The sequence below is a fragment of the Triturus cristatus genome, chromosome 2_1 (genome assembly GCF_964204655.1).
Source record: "Triturus cristatus chromosome 2_1, aTriCri1.1, whole genome shotgun sequence".
NCBI lineage: Eukaryota > Metazoa > Chordata > Amphibia > Caudata > Salamandridae > Triturus > Triturus cristatus.
The window spans coordinates 642,851,015-642,866,905 of NC_140581.1; positions in this window are offsets into that span (position 1 = coordinate 642,851,015).

Here is a 15,891-nt window from a genome sequence, read left to right on the forward strand (position 1 = left end):
TCACATGTAGCTTTCACGAATTTATGAAAAATAAACTATGTGTATTTTTGGTAAACAACTGAAAAAATACATTTGTTGTTTAACCACATTTCACATTTTTGATTAGGTCAGTATAAAACATTGGTTATGACAAAGTATATGTAGTCAACAACAGTTTTCATACTGTTTTTAATTCTGGGGCATGCTAGAGATACTGCTATATTTTTTAAGCGCATGTGATTATGTTGCAAATTAAACAGGGGCAGTCAAAGGTGTTATAAAAATATTACTATATTAGGTATGCATCAGCATTATGAATTGTAAAATAAAATACATAATATGACATTTCCTTTTGATTTTGAGAGTTCAGATCATCGATTTACACGTAGTTATTTGAGAAAAGCTAGACTATATCTGATGAAGCGTTCACTGACATGACGCCATAAAAAGAACATATGTTTCTGGCATGCTGGTGACAACTCTATAGTAAATGATATCCTCAAAAAGGGCATTCTCATTGCCATTATATGATTGGGTCGACATTCTGCTTTATGGTCTGGAAAGATCTTTTCAAAAACATCTGTGAAAAGGGCCTGCCAAGAGGGGAGTTTACGTCAAATATTTTGATTTATAAGAGCTATTCATCAGAGAGCCTGTGTTCTAAAACGAATGAATGATCTAACGCTTTATAGCACATTCCTCACAAATCAACACTTTCCAGCTTTCACACAATACATCTTTCTTTAGAATATAAACTGAATGCCTACTCTCACTGTGCTCCATCTAGGGTCTTGTTCTCTCATTCCGCTTTATTTAATTTAGCTAAAACCCCCTGTTATTTGCGTGGAGGCTTCTGCCACACTTAGCAGCAGAACATGTGCTACTTTAGTTCTTTTTTCCCTCTCTCTGTCATAGGGAAAAGTCGAACAGATCAGTGCCCTTTGCCATGTGTTGTTCATCATCAAATGGATTTGCTCATCCAGCTGACAATACATTTCCATTCAAATTGCTGCAGTGTTCTCTACAATCTTGGGAAGAAAAGTAAATAAGTAGCTTGTTAACCATTTCTTGCAGTCTTTGAATGCACACTCTGGGCTCCATCACAATACTGGTTCATATATGTGCACTCAAACTTACTGATGCCACTGTTATTTTTAAATGTGGGATTCAGGAACGCTGCAGTATGCTGGCGTTTCACCCGAGGGTCTCCTAAAAATATGGATTTACCACAGAAATACGGACTAACACGGTAATTGCCCATTTTTCTGAATATTTTCACCTAGTGATTACAGCTGGTGAAATATCAGGGGGTAGGGGAAGGTTACTGAGAATGCATGATTCCTTTACGCCTTGTAATTTCATGCTTCACACATCATAATATGCACATAAAACGTAGAGGCAGCAGCAGAGGCAGCTCTCTACACTGAAAAGAAGGGGAACCAGAGACAGGCTGCAATTGGATATTTGTCATGGCCATTTGTATAAACATTAGTGCCTGAATTATATGTTACCGGTACGCATTCTCCATCGGAACAGACTATTCTTACCAACAACATAAAGGTTGGTCGGTCAATTTAAAAGATGCATAGTTTGGAAATGGAAGAGACTACTCTGTCTCCACCATTGCCAAACTTCTCGGACAGCTTGATGGAGTAAGGGCTGTCGGAGAAATAATTATATGTCGCCCCCCCATTTTAAATGATTAGACCTATAGCTAGGTTTCTTACTGCCTGTCACCGCCAGGAAAACTTTGGTTGTAAGGGGCAAGGAAAAACTACAAATGCCCCCCTTGCAATCTCATGGTGAGGCAGGCTTGTTTTTTTTGTTTTTTTTCAAAAGCACACTTTGGGGTTTTGTTTTTGAAAATAAAAAAGAAAAACTTTTGAAACTTCGATGTACGACTTTTTCATATTTGATGGAGCCATAAAGCAAAGATCCAATATATTGGCTGTTGGTGGTTGAAATGTCCGTTGGCCTGAAGGACACTTCAAAATTTGGCAGGAGAGTACTAGATAAGGGAGACAGAGCAATTTACTCCATTTCCCTGATAGAGTACACTACGTCCGCCAACATCTATATAAGCCCATTAGTTTCTACCTCCATCCCAGTGGTGTAATTCACGCTTAATGAACTATGAATAAAGCAAACACAAGGAGATGATGGACGGAGCGCAGAAAACTTTTCAGACACTCGCCCCCAGTCACTATTGGATCTGGGTTGAATCCATCATCATTCTTTAGGTCACTACGCCACCACATCAACTTCAGACCCAGCCATATGCAAATCAGTCCTCCTGGGAAAAGTCAAGCACAAATTGCCAAATCTGGTCTTGGATCCATTGCTTGCTGTGCCACTAGAATCATTCTAACCTGGATGATGATGGGTGAAACCTCAAAACTGGTCCCAGGATGCTTGTTTCCGGTCCAGGGAGTACCAACTCTGGCAGTTCGGGCTGGACTGTTTCCATGAGGGGGCAGGGTGAAAACTGATTAGCATATGGTTGGGTCCAAACTGGGGTGGCATAGTGAGCAAAAGAACAATGGATTAAACCAAGATTGGTGACTAGTGGTAAGTGGATGAAAAGTTTCAGCACTTTGTCCATCATCTTGTTGTGTTTAAAGGTTAATTCACACATGACTGAATAAATTATAGTATGGTTAACCTCTCATAACTTAACAATGGTTGACCTGTACTGGTATAGCTACCTTACGATATGTTTGTTTGTTATCAATATTTGACACCTTGCATTCTCAACCTGTTAATCTGACACATCAGATTTGCACGTTATGAGAAGCTAAAGTGGCAGTAAAAATATTCCCAGTTTAGAAAAAGAATAAAATCGCTGATGCTTGGTTAGCTGCCCTCGGACCACAGCAGAAGTCAACATCAAGAAGATAAAAACGTTACAAAGAACCGGAAATACCAGGACTAGATGGAATTCCTTAAAATCACAATATTTGTAGCCTATTAAATATTTTTCTGGCTGAGAGAGGGTGGTAAAATATATTGAAACATTCAATGCCAAAAAGGGGAAAAGTGAATGTGGGAGTTACTCTGATAATAATACATGTAATACATATTTACCCAGATTGAATGATCATTAGTCTGAATTAAGTGTTGAATAGAGAGCAATTGCACAATTATCAACATCACAGTATTGACTATGACACCACTAAAAGCAAACTTATTTGCAGAAGCGGCCCGTGCAGGTAAGAGCAGTGGTGCGGCGGGGTGGGGAGGAGTTGACAGACCACAGCTAGGGAATTTTTTTAAAAAAGAAAACCACTTACCTTGCGCTCCTCTCATCGCTGACTCGGCAATGTGGCGAGCTCAAGGTAAGTGTTTTCTTTTTTTTCCCTCTCGTCGTCATATGTCGACTCTCCCCCACCCCGCATCACCGATCTCAGCTACACGGGCCACTCCTGCTTATTTGATTCAAAATATTCCCTTCTAATAACAACTAGTGGAATTGTGCAAAAAAACTATGGAGAAGCAAATCCAACTTAAAGTGACAAAGGCACAAATGAAATAGTGTCAACCTATTTTTACATTTGTAACCCTGCTGCAAAGATTCAAAGTGTAACAATTTTCTCTGTCCTTGTGTTAAAAGTTTTGGGGTTCTTTGTATGATTATTTTGGACATTCGATTAGGTACCTTATCCCTCAGTTACTGTCTCAGATATGTAGCTTTACTTTCGCACTGCCTTTCAGAGATTTGTAGGCTAAAATCATAAAAATAGTTTGGCTTTTCACCGGTCGGAAATAATGGAATGTACACTAGTTGGTAATACACCCGAAAATAGTGTATTTTAATCATGTTGTAGGTATAGTGAAATGAGTTCTGAATAGAAATGTAGTTTCTATCCTTTCTGACTTTATGATAGTTGGTTGTTACCAGGTGCATGGAACCCAGTGATAGCAGTTGCCTTCTAGCCACATGGTTTTTTTTTTCACAAAATTGTGCAGCTGCAGTTGGCGGAGAGGACCGAAGTAAACTTGAAAGTTCACCATTCTTGTTAGCATACATACTACTTCATTTAGAAGTAATCACACCTCTCCATACTTATTGGTGATTTAAAAATGGCCTTTAAGACATCTTTCATAACCTTCGCACCAAAGATGACATTTTACGAGAAAAAAAATTGACATATGACATACGATCTCCTCCTTACGCCCACATTCCACATGTATTGGTTTTCAGCGGGTTTCATAGGTTTGAAATACTCATAGATGCTGCACCAGGGGCAATGGCAAACAGTGACCTATCAGAGAACACTCACAATTACTTCTTTGTGGTTCCTCTAGGTTACTGGCAGATATTTACCTATTGACAATAGGAAGACACAGCAAAGTAAAAATTGCTCTTTAGCCCCATTTGCATAGAAAATTTCATGTAAGGAGAATAAAAGCATAAATGAGAACTTCATCTGCCTCAATGCTTTTGGAGAACTGTTGCCGGCAGGAAGGTAGGCAGTGTTCTCCTCAACACCACTGTTTACATTTCCAAAATCCAACCCATGATCTGATATTCTGTTTTGCTGTTATCTTAGTCAATCCCAAAAAAAGAAAAATGAAAAATATGCAAACTTTTTAATCACCACAAAAAGGGTTATTTTTAGACTCACCTTCATCGGTTTAAAAAACCTGGGGGCATATTAACAAGCCAGGCGATACAATAACGCCGCTTTAGCGGCAGAAAACTGCCGCTAAAATGGCGATAATGGGCTTGATAATATGCTCTATGGAATTCCAATTGAAGCCCATGTTAGATGTGAAGGACGTCTAACATGGGCTTCAATTGGAATTCCATAGAGCATATTATCAAGTCCATTATCGCCGTTTTGGCTGCAGTTTTCTGCCGCTAAAGCGGCGATAATTTTATCGCTTGGCTTGTTAATATTCCTGTGAGAATTCCAATAGAAGCCCATGTTGACACCAGAACATGGGCTTCTATTGGAATTCTCTGCAGCATATTATCAAGCCCATTTTCACTGCTTTAGCGGCAGTTTTCTGCCACTAAAGCGGCGATAATTTTAACGCCATTTCTTGATAATATGCCCCATAATTTGTGATTTTAGTTAATAGTAAATTCCACAGGAACACATTTTGTTAGGTTTGAGTTAGGTTGGCATCAGAAATCCCAAACATCTATTGACAAAAAGAATGGTTGAAGTGAAATTATGATTATAAAACAAACCCCAAAAACCACTAAAATTCTCCATTTCACATGTTTCAAGTTTAAATCATTCTTCGAGTATGAAGAGTATTCATACATATGCACACACAGTAAAATCATATAATACTTAAAAACAAAGCATAAAAAGCACGATAAAAATCCAATATCTCAGCAGCAATATCATTACTCTACAATATGATTGTGAGTTCAAGCTTATTTAGTATTCCTGGAAATACGGGCTCGCACAGCACCTACATTGGTGATTATCTCTGCGGACGATCAGGTAAGCACAGAGCTGATTTTTAGGTCGAGCATTCAGGACCTCTTGTATATACTATAGTATATACTTATAATATGTGTATGTACTTTGTGGGCTCTGGAGATCAGCCCTAGGACTTGTCTGCTTCCGCTTAGGGACTTTTTTTCTGTTCAACTGCCTCTATTTAACTGTCGTGATAGAAACAGCCAGTAGAGGTCAGTAAAATACCAGAATTGCTTTCTGCTGAGGGACTTTTTTTATTTTTCCAGCAACTGCCTCTATTTAACTTTCTTGATATAAAATGACCAGCAGGGGTCAGTAAAATACCAGAATCCCATTAGCATTCTCTATATTCCACTGCATAGAAATTGTCTTCCACGAGCCCCAGTAGATAATAATATTTTTTCAAATCTTGTATTTTCAGTGATATGACCACTGAAGACCCTGATTTTATATTAAAAGCAGAGCTTTGGACTACACCATTGTCCGCTGAAAGGCAATGTTTCTCTCCATCTGTTGCCATACCTGGAGTGTCACGCAGTTTGGTGCTTACTTTCCCTCCATGTTAAGCAACAGTAGAAGTTTCAGCACCCAGGCTAATGTGATGCATAGCTAAATACATATAAGGTACCAAAGGCGAGACCAATTGCTTTGCACATGCTTGTTTCAAGTTTGTGTTGACTGATATGCTGACTGCCTTCCCTGTACCTTAAGGCAGGGTTACCCAAGTGCGCTATTTTATGTTATTTTAGTGAATTGCTGTGTGCAGAAATTCTTTTAATTTTAGGCTCACCTTTTGAACTATTACTGGCCCCCTTGTGCTCCTCTCCCTCCGGCTCTTTGTTCCACCGTAGATTTGTTCAATTTGAGTGGAGAGAGAGCTGAGGGAGAGAATCAAACACCGGCTACTTCCATTCTCCTATGCAATCACAGGGCTGATGGTCTCGTTGTTCTGGCTCATAGTTGTGCCTTGCACTCCGTGCATGTGCCCCTTGAGGATAAAAAGTCGGTGTGCATTAGTGCTGCCCTGATCAATGCTAGGTCGTTAAGGAAGCACTATTTGGACGTGTTTGACTTGGTCTCGGATAAATCTCTGGATCTGTTGTTTGTTACTGAGACTTGGTTGGACACCTCCTCCAATCCTATTGTGGCATTGGCACCACCTTCTGGCTACAAGCTTCATCGGGTGGACCGTTTAACTGGCAGAGGGGGTGGCCTGGCTATTTTATATAGGGAGGGCTGGGTTTTGCAGGGTGAGGCCTCTGCTGGGTGGAGTGAGTGTGAGGTGCTGGACTTCAGTATACAGTTCTCGCCTCACTTCACTCAAGGGGGCTCTCTCATCTATCGTTCTCCGGGTCCGTCGGAGGTTTTTCGTAAAGCATATGGGGATGCGGTGGCTGAATTAGCTTTGCGTTTTTCCCGCTATTTGGTTTTGGGAGATGTTAATCTCCATCTTGATCAATCTGATGCGGGAGACACGGTTGAATTTCTTAGCTCTCTTCAGTTGGCGCACTTCTCTCAATGGGTTTTCCACCCTACCCATCAGGCGGGTCACATTTTAGACCCTGTGTGCTCTAACTTCCTGATTCAGGTGGTAAAGCCCTCGCCTGTCTCTTGGTCAGACCACTTTCTCATATGTTTCTCGTGGGAAATTACTCATCCTGCTAGGCAGGTGGTTGACCATCGCCCACCAACTTTCAGCAAAATAGACTCCACTCAGTTTTCTAGCTCTTTGACTGCGTCTCGGCCTTCTCTCCATGCAGATCTTGAGGGAAATCTATCTAGGTTTACTGACTGGATTTCTGGTTCTGTGTCTGATCTTTCTGTTCCTTGCCGGCCTAAGCTCACTAGAGATTCCCTGGTTCTCTTCTGAGCTGAAAGCCTTAAAACACAAATGTAAAATACTGGAAAGGGCCTGGCGCTCGAGTGGCTATTGCCCTCTAGCTAAACACACGCTGAGAGCTAAACAAAAAAGCCACTATTCTGCCATAGCTGCCGCAAAAGGCTGCTATTACTCCCTACATATCGATCAAGCTAACAACTCCAAATAAATATTCTCCATAGTGCAAAGTTTTATGTCTTCCAGTGCCCAAGCCCGCACTGTTCCAGCTTCAGAGACTTGGTGTAATACTCTTGCAAAGTTTTTTTGGGACAAGATTTGCACTATACAAGCCAGTTTTACCTCCTGCATTTTGGCATCCGTGGCCTCTCTGTCTAGTTTCTTGCCTGCTACGCCTACGTATATCTTGTCGACTTTTGAGCCTACTGAGCTGGCCTGCTCTCTTAAAATTCTCAAGTCCTTGAAGTCAGGCTCGCCATCTGACCCCTGTGCTGCCAGACTTCTGGCCTCGGTTGCGGATACTATCAATCTGGAAGTTAATAACATCGTTAATATGTCTTTGCAGGAGGGTTTTGTTCCAGCTTCGTGGAAGCGGGCAATGATTCTTCCTCTTCTCAAGAAGCCATCTCTTGACCCAATGATAAAGGGAAATTATCGCCCTATATCACTGCTGCCCAGCCTGTCTAAAGTCTGTGAGAAGATTGTCACCAAACAACTGACTAATTTTGTTGAGGTGTCGGGTCTGTTACATCCGGCCCAATTGTGATTTCGTACCTTGTTCCGCACCGAGTCTGCCCTGCTTGAGGTGACGGAGGCAATTCGTGAGTGTTTGGATGCTGGCGGGAGGGCAGCATTGGTAATGCTGGATCTCTCCACTCCATTTGACACAGTGCCACACTCTTTGCTTCTGGATCGCCTCTCAGAGATTGGGATTTCTCGCTCAGTTTGGTGCTGGATTGAATCTTTTCTGGAAGACCGTTCACAGCAGATCTGGCTTCCTCCTTGTATCTCGGCGCCGCAGCATGTTGCTACGGGTGTCCCACAGGGGTCATCTCTTAGCCCCCTCCTTTTTAACATCTACATTACTCCACTGATTTATTTAGCGGAGTCTCTTGGGGCTAAGGTGATGGCCTATGCGGATGATACTCAGCTCCTGTTTTCTTGGGGTAGGGTTGATGATTCAGTTTCGGCGGCTCAATACTGTCTTTCTTCGGTTTTTGGGTGGCTGGCTCAGGCACAGCTGAAATGTAATGAGGAGAAATCAGAGGTCCTCTTGTATGGTGTCTTTCCAGATAACTTTCGAGAGAGGTTATGGCCCCTGGCTTTCCCTTGCCCAAAGCAATGGGAATTGCCGCAAAAAATCTGGGGGTCTGGTCTAATGAGAACTTGTCCTTCTCTACCCAGGTTAAAAAGCTGGCTGGGACGTGCTTTGGCACTTTGAAAGCTTTGAGGAGGTTGCTACCCCTCCTTCCAAGACCGTCCAAAGAAACGGTTGTCCATGCCCTGATTTTGTCATGCTTGGACTATGCCAATGCACTCTATGTTGGCATTTCTGTCTATCTTCTGAACAAACTACAGGTCATCCAAAATTCGGCCGCCAGACTCCGGCTGGGCATATCTCGCAGGTGTACTGTGAAGGCTCACTTGCGCTCTCTGCATTGGCTCCCATTGGAGTCTCGTATAAAATTATCTTTATCTTCAGAAGAGGCTCGCTTTCTATATTCCGGCGAGACAGTTGCGGTCCTTCTCCCAATTTCTGATGCTGACGCCTGGTTTCAAACGCCAAAGGCTAGGCAGGTGTTCCTTTGTAGGCAAGGCTGCATTGGCTTGGAATGCTTTACCCCTGGCGCTACGGACTACTCAAGACTTTGTGATCTTTAAAAAAAAGTTAAAGACCCTTCTCTTTGAATAATGTTCTGGCCTGTGGCTCCTTTTCTTAGTTCGCGCCCGGACACTCTGCTGAGTATCTGCGTGCGTTATAAATTGATCTAACATAACATAACATAACATAACATAACATAGTTATTTAAACACTATGATGCCGCTGACGAGCAGCGGACACATGCAGCATGCTCGCCGTTGTCACGCTGGAGGTGCGCCAAAGGAAAGTGCGTCTGCGCCCTTCCGCTCTCAGACCACGCTCAGCTCCAGCCACCATGATGGCTTTTCACAGCAAAGGTAACATTTTCGTCAGTTTTCATGAGAGGAAGTGGTTCCCTATCTAGATTCCTGTAAGTATTGTCCAGGGCCTGCGTTGAAACCTTATGACGCTTTAAATCTTAGGACTTGCTCTCAATGTCGACCCACTCTGACAAATATCAAAATTAAAGGCACTATCCCTACAATGCCAGCTACTACCTCTTCCAATTCACATCAAACAACTACTGATTCTACTCCTATGAGTATAGGGTCAAAATAGTTTAAAGCTATGCTTATTAATGCCAGGTTATTATTATTAGTATTTTGTAGAGCGCAACAGCTACCTCCAACGGAGGTGTCCCGGCGCTAGCATCAATCCAATGAGGGGGGGGAGCCGAGAGAGAGGCCTACAAGGTGAGGACCTTACTGAGGGAGGCCAAATAGCCACGTTTTAAGGGCCTTCCTAAAAGGTAGTTCCGCCCTTATCTGTTGCAGGTCGTTAGGCATAGTGTTCCACAGTGTAGCAGTTCTCACGGAGAAAGCACGCCCTCCCGCCCTTGCTTTTCTGCAGCGGAATCGCCAGGAGGTTAAGATGGTTGGATCTGAGAGTTCTGGCGTTCTCTTATGTCTGGAGCCTACGCCTTAAATAGGGCGGGCCCACCTCTCTTAAAGCTTTGTGGGCTAGGACCAGAACCTTGAACATAACTCTCTTCCTCAAAGGTAGCCAGTGCAGACTTTGCAAATGAGGGGTGATGTGATAGCGTAGGGGCACATTTCTAATTAGCCTGGCTGCTGCATTTTGGATCCGTTGAAGTCTCCTCATGAGATAGTCAGGAAGACCAATTAAGAGGCTATTAGCATAATCAAGCTGAGAGGTGAGGAGAGCATAGACCACCGTTTTCCTACAATCCATAGGAAGGAAATGAAGACATCTACGCAGTGCCTTCAGTTTCCAGAAGCACTGAGAGGAGATGTGTGATATTTGGGCCTTGCCTGTCAGTTGAGTGTCAAACCTAAAACCTAAATTCCTAGCTGTATTGGCCGGAATTGGAGGAGGGTTTAGTTCTGCTGGCCACCAAAGCTCGGATTGAGGAGGTAGAGGCTGATTAAAAAATAGTATCTCAGTATTAAGTTTCAGGCAGTTATCTGTCATCCAAGATGAGATATTCAGAAGACACTGCCTGAAATTAGTGAAGGCGTTCTTGCTCTGCTCTTTAAAGGAAAAAATAAGTTGAGTGTCGTCTGCATACGAGACGACACGAACACCCGATCTTTCCACAATAGATGCTAGAGGGGCAAGATACACATTGAAGAGTGATGGACTCAATGCGGAGCCCTGTGGGACCCCTTGAAGCATTGCCCTCGAGCTGGAGACATGGGGATGGAGAACGACCTGTTGTGATCTGTCCTCCAGAAACGACTGAAACCAGCATAACACGGTCCCTGTAACTCCTAATAGGTGAAGCCTATTCAGGAGGATCTTATGGGAGACCGTGTCAAACGCCACCGAAAGATCTAGCAGCACGAGCATGGTGCAGTTTCCTGTATCCATTGTTTCACGTATTGTCTCTGCCACCTCTAGAAGGGCCGTCTCAGTACTGTACCCTGCCCTAAAGCCCGACTGAGAGTCATGAAGATGGTTGTTGGTTTCAAGAAAGTCCGAGAGCTGCCTCTGGACCTCTCTTTCCAAAATTTTTGCTGGGGCCGGGAGCAGAGAAATAGGTCTGACATTTTTCAGCTCTGTCGGGTCTGCATCCTCTTTTTTAAGGATCGGACGAACAAAGGCTTTCTTCCAGTCAGTAGGAAAGATACTAGTATCCAGAGAGGTGTTCCAGAGATTATTCAAAGTGTTATTAACTACAGGGGCTAGGAGTTTAAGAACTCTGGCCGGGCAAGGGTCAGAAGGGCAACCAGATTTAACTTTCATTAATTCCATCAAGGAAGCTTCCTTCTCAAACCGGCAAAAGTCTGACCATTTACCTGAAATGCCGTCTAATGCCACGTCCAACTTATCCGTAGTAGGGAAAGTAGAATAAATGGTCATAATCTTATTGTGGAAGAACAAAGCCAGTTCCTCACACAAGATGAGAAACCGCGGGACCGTACTTTTTAGAGACTGAGGTTTCATGAAACTCTCCACTAGCCTAAAGATCTCCCTAGGAGAGTTTTCTGCCTCCACAATTTATTTTTGCCATAAAGTCTCTCATGGTCCTACGTTTCAAGGTATGAAATTTCCTCAGCGCTGCCTTGTAGATCTCTTTAGCTGGCGCTTCATAGTCTTTTCGCCAAATTCGCTCCAATCTTTTGCAATGGCTTTTTTCCAACCGGAGTTCGATATTAAACCAAGGTGCTGAGGGCCTAATCCTAAGCACTTTGCAAGGTCTAATCGGGGCTATCTTATCAAGTGCTGCAGTCATCCATGAGTTAAAAAGGGAGGCATCACGTGTTCGATTTCCGGAGGGAGCCGGAGAAGTATTAGCTAGTTCACTGCTCATTGAAGCAAAAGTGACATTCCTCCAGTTTCTTCTCTTTTCTACCGTTGGCCTGCTGTAGTTAACAGGGCGTTTCAGTCCCAACGAGAATATGACCATCATGTGGTCTGACCAAGTTACTGGTGTAGGCTTTTCCACTATGATGGCCATGTCATTGGTAAAGATAAGTTCCACAGTATGGCCAGCAGCGTGGGTGGGGGATTGTACTTTTTGCACCAGGTTTAAACTTTTTAAAGCATCCCCTAATAGGGTGGCTAGGGGGCAGTTCACCATGTCCATATGCACATTGAAATCTCCTAGCACGGTGAAGTTGGAATATCGTAACGAGAGATTGGCGATGCAGTCAAAGAGTAGTGGCCAGTAGGAGGCCGCAGTGTTTGGGGGTCTATATATCAATAGTCCTGCCATTGAATGCATTTTGGAGAATTTAATATGGAATGATGTGGCCTCTATAGGTCCCAGATCTCCAATTTTCTTATGGGAAATTTCCCAGTCCTCCCTTAGTATTATGGCAAGGCCTCCCCCAAGCCTGTTATCAGCTCTATTAGCTGTAACCATTCTATAACCTGTGGGAACGGCTAGACAGATGTCCGGGTTTGAGCTTTCTCTCAACCATGTTTCTGTCACAAATAGCAGATCCCACTTATAGGTTTTTAGAAGCAGCCAGATTTCAGGTTACCAATAAAAAACGCATTGGCTTTTGCTGATTTCTTAGAGTTTCATGAATTGGATTTTGCGTTTGTTACAAAAACCTGGGCTGATGCCGGGTCTGATCCTGATCTTATTATGGTCACACCTCCGGGAATTGCCATTTCCAGATTAGACCGTCCTTTAAAATGGGGCGGAGGGTTAGCAATTATCTTTCATGAACATCTGAAAGTCTCCTTTGAGCCCCTATGGGCCTTATTGAATTGTGAAGCACTAGCCTTCAAAATTGCCTTGACTAACCATTATTCTTTTAACAGTGTTTTAATGTATAGGCCCCCAGGCCCAAGTGGGGCCTTTCTGAATAACAGCAGTCAACTGCTGGATATCAAAGTTCATTTTTCCAACTTTACTATCTTAGGAGACATTAATTTCCAACTTGAAAATGCAGCTGATAGAGACACTTCTGCCTGTATTGACCTTTTGGAAAGTGCAGATCTCTCACAGCTAGGTATAGGCCCTACGCATGTAGCTGGCCACTCCCTGGATGCCATATTTTCAATCAACTCCTATCTCAAGATCTCATTCAGTCTCCCTCTGGCATGGTCAGACCACTTAGCTATGATATTCAGTATTTTTCCAGAAGTTGCAGCTGATCCTGTGCTTCCCTCATGGCCTATGAAGTGATACACCATTAAAAAACAACACTTCAAGAAAGAACATTTGATTTCAACTTTGTCATTGTTTACACTGTTTATTGTTTATCCACTCTTTTGCGTGTGCACTGGGCCTGCTGTTGTTTATAGACGGACTTTGGTCCAGATTGAGGGTTTTGGGGCTTCACCCTCACCTGTAGCACCGCACACATGCTTCATTCATGAGCGAACCTCACGCTATTTGGGAAGCGCCATTTCCCATTTCATACCCTGTGAGAAATAATACCCCCGTTTTGTTTCCCCTATCTCAAAATCTCATCCAGTCTCCTTCTGGCATGGTGAGAACACTTAACTATGATGGTCAGTGTTTTTCTAGAAGTTGCACCTTATCCTGTGCCCCCCTCCTTGGCCAAAACGCTAAATCACCCTTGGCATAAAATTACCCCCAAAATGTTTACGACTTACCTGTGTGATTCTAAACCTGGAATTCCGGTGGACCTGGATGAGGCCACTAATACTTACCATAATTGGATTATTGATAACCTAAACATCTTGGCACCTATAAAAACTGTAAAAAATAAAAGAACCTCTCCTTCCAAGCCATGGTTTGAGGACAGCCTGAGACGACAGAAACAAATCTGCCGTAGGCTTGAAATGAAATGGCACATTCCTTATGATCATAATGATAAAAATTCCTATAAAGAATCTATCTTGGAGTACAAAATAAAAGTTTTTACTGCTAATTGTTTTTATTATTATACTAAAATCAATACCCCTAAAGAACTCTGTGCTGCAGTACAGAAGATGAGTTAACTCCCTGAGCAGAAAAACATTGGAGTAGATCAAGAATTCTGCGATCATCTAGCAGGTTTCTTTCAGGCAAAAGTAAAAGCAGTCTCGGACTCTTTTACTTCCACTCATCGGGCTGCGGGAGTGTTATGTTATGTAACTGGATTTGTAGAGCGCACGGCTACTCAAGACAAAATGATGCAGATGCCAGGGAGGGGACATCGGTCTCGGGGAGGTGGGCCATTATACAGCTTGTTGGAACAGCCAGGTTTTCAATTGTTTCCTGAAAACTATTATGCTTGTGGCCTGCCTCAGCGAAAGAGCCAGCTTGATCCAAAATCTAGCCACTAGCACTTGAAAAGAACGTCCACCGCGGCGGGCTCTAAGACACTTAGGGATAACGATTAAGTGTTGGTGTGCAGACCTAAGGGATCTGCCAGGTACGTAATGTGAAAATCTTCTACGGATGTAAAGTGCCCCTATGCCATCTAGAGCTTTAAAGGCAAGGAAAAGTGCTTTGAAAAGTATTCTGTATCGGACAGGCAGCCAGTGCAGCATCTTCAGGTGGTGGGAGATCCGGTCTCTGGGTGCGAGTCTCAGGACTGCCCTGGCTGCAGCATTCTGCATGCCTTGCACACAGAGAAATCCACCTCCCCTAGTCCAGTGGGAATACATTGCACAGATATCACAGCAAACAATACTCCCATTTTGACATTTCTAATCCCATTTCCGAATCACTTGAAATTATTATTTTTAGTCAGACTAGATCTGGATCGCCTTGGGACCCGTGTCCTCCAAAAGTCCCCCATTTGGTTCCTGAGGTTACGGCTAGCTACCTTAAAGGTATCTTCAAAAGGATGTTTTTATTCGGTATTATCCAAGAGAATGGAAGAAGGCATCCTTTCTCCCATTGCAGAAGAAACCAAATCTGGATAATAAAGACCCTAACAGTTATAGGCTGATTTCTCGATTACCTTTTTTGGCCAAGATCATAGAGAAGGCAATGAACATAGAACTATCCCAGTTCATTAAAGATAAAAATCTCCATGATGGCTCTCAATACAGGTTCAGAAGTCAACATAGCAGTGAGTTGGCCCTGATTATTGTGTCAGAGGAAATTATAGAGGTCCAGGACAAAGGGGGGAAGCCGGCCTTGAGCCTGTTGGACGTCTCAGCGACCTTCGATAGGGTTGATCACGATCTTTTCATTGATCAAATCTTTGCCTTAGGCATTAGGGGTAGTCCACTGGAAATACTAAAGTATTTTCTCGAAGATAGGGAGCAGCTGGTGGAGCTGGATGGGTTCAGGTCCTGCTTGTTTCCGTTTCCCTGCGGGGTGCCGCAGGGCTCCTCTCTGAGTCTGACCCTTTTTAATCATTATGTCTCCAACCTTTGCTCACTTAAAAAGTCATTAAGATTTACTGTGGTGTGATAAGCCAACAACACAAAAAACCGTGGCATCCTTTGCTGGTGACCCGAAGGACACCGCTTCTAAATTTCATGGCTGTATGCTGGTAGTTGTGGAATGAATGTTCAAAAAGTGTCTTAAACTGAATGCAGGAAAAACCAAGGTGCCTCTTAGGCGTGATACCTTCCTCTGGACACCAAGCTTGTGGTCGCAGGAACTGGGAGAACGTCCCAATCCAGTCACCAAGGTAAAAAATGTAAGAGTCTACTTTGAAACCAAAGTATCTTTCGAAGGGCAAATTAATGCTATCACCTCCTCCTGCTTTTTTATTATCAAAACTCTCAGGAAAGTGCTAACTTTTATTCCTTTGGAGCTTCAGAAAGCTGTGGTTTCAGCTTTTATTCTGTCAAAGATTGATTATTGCAGTGGTCTCTTTCTTAATATTCAATAAAAATTCTTAAACAAATTGCAGGTCCTCCAAAATGCAGCAGCATGTCCGCTGTTCGCC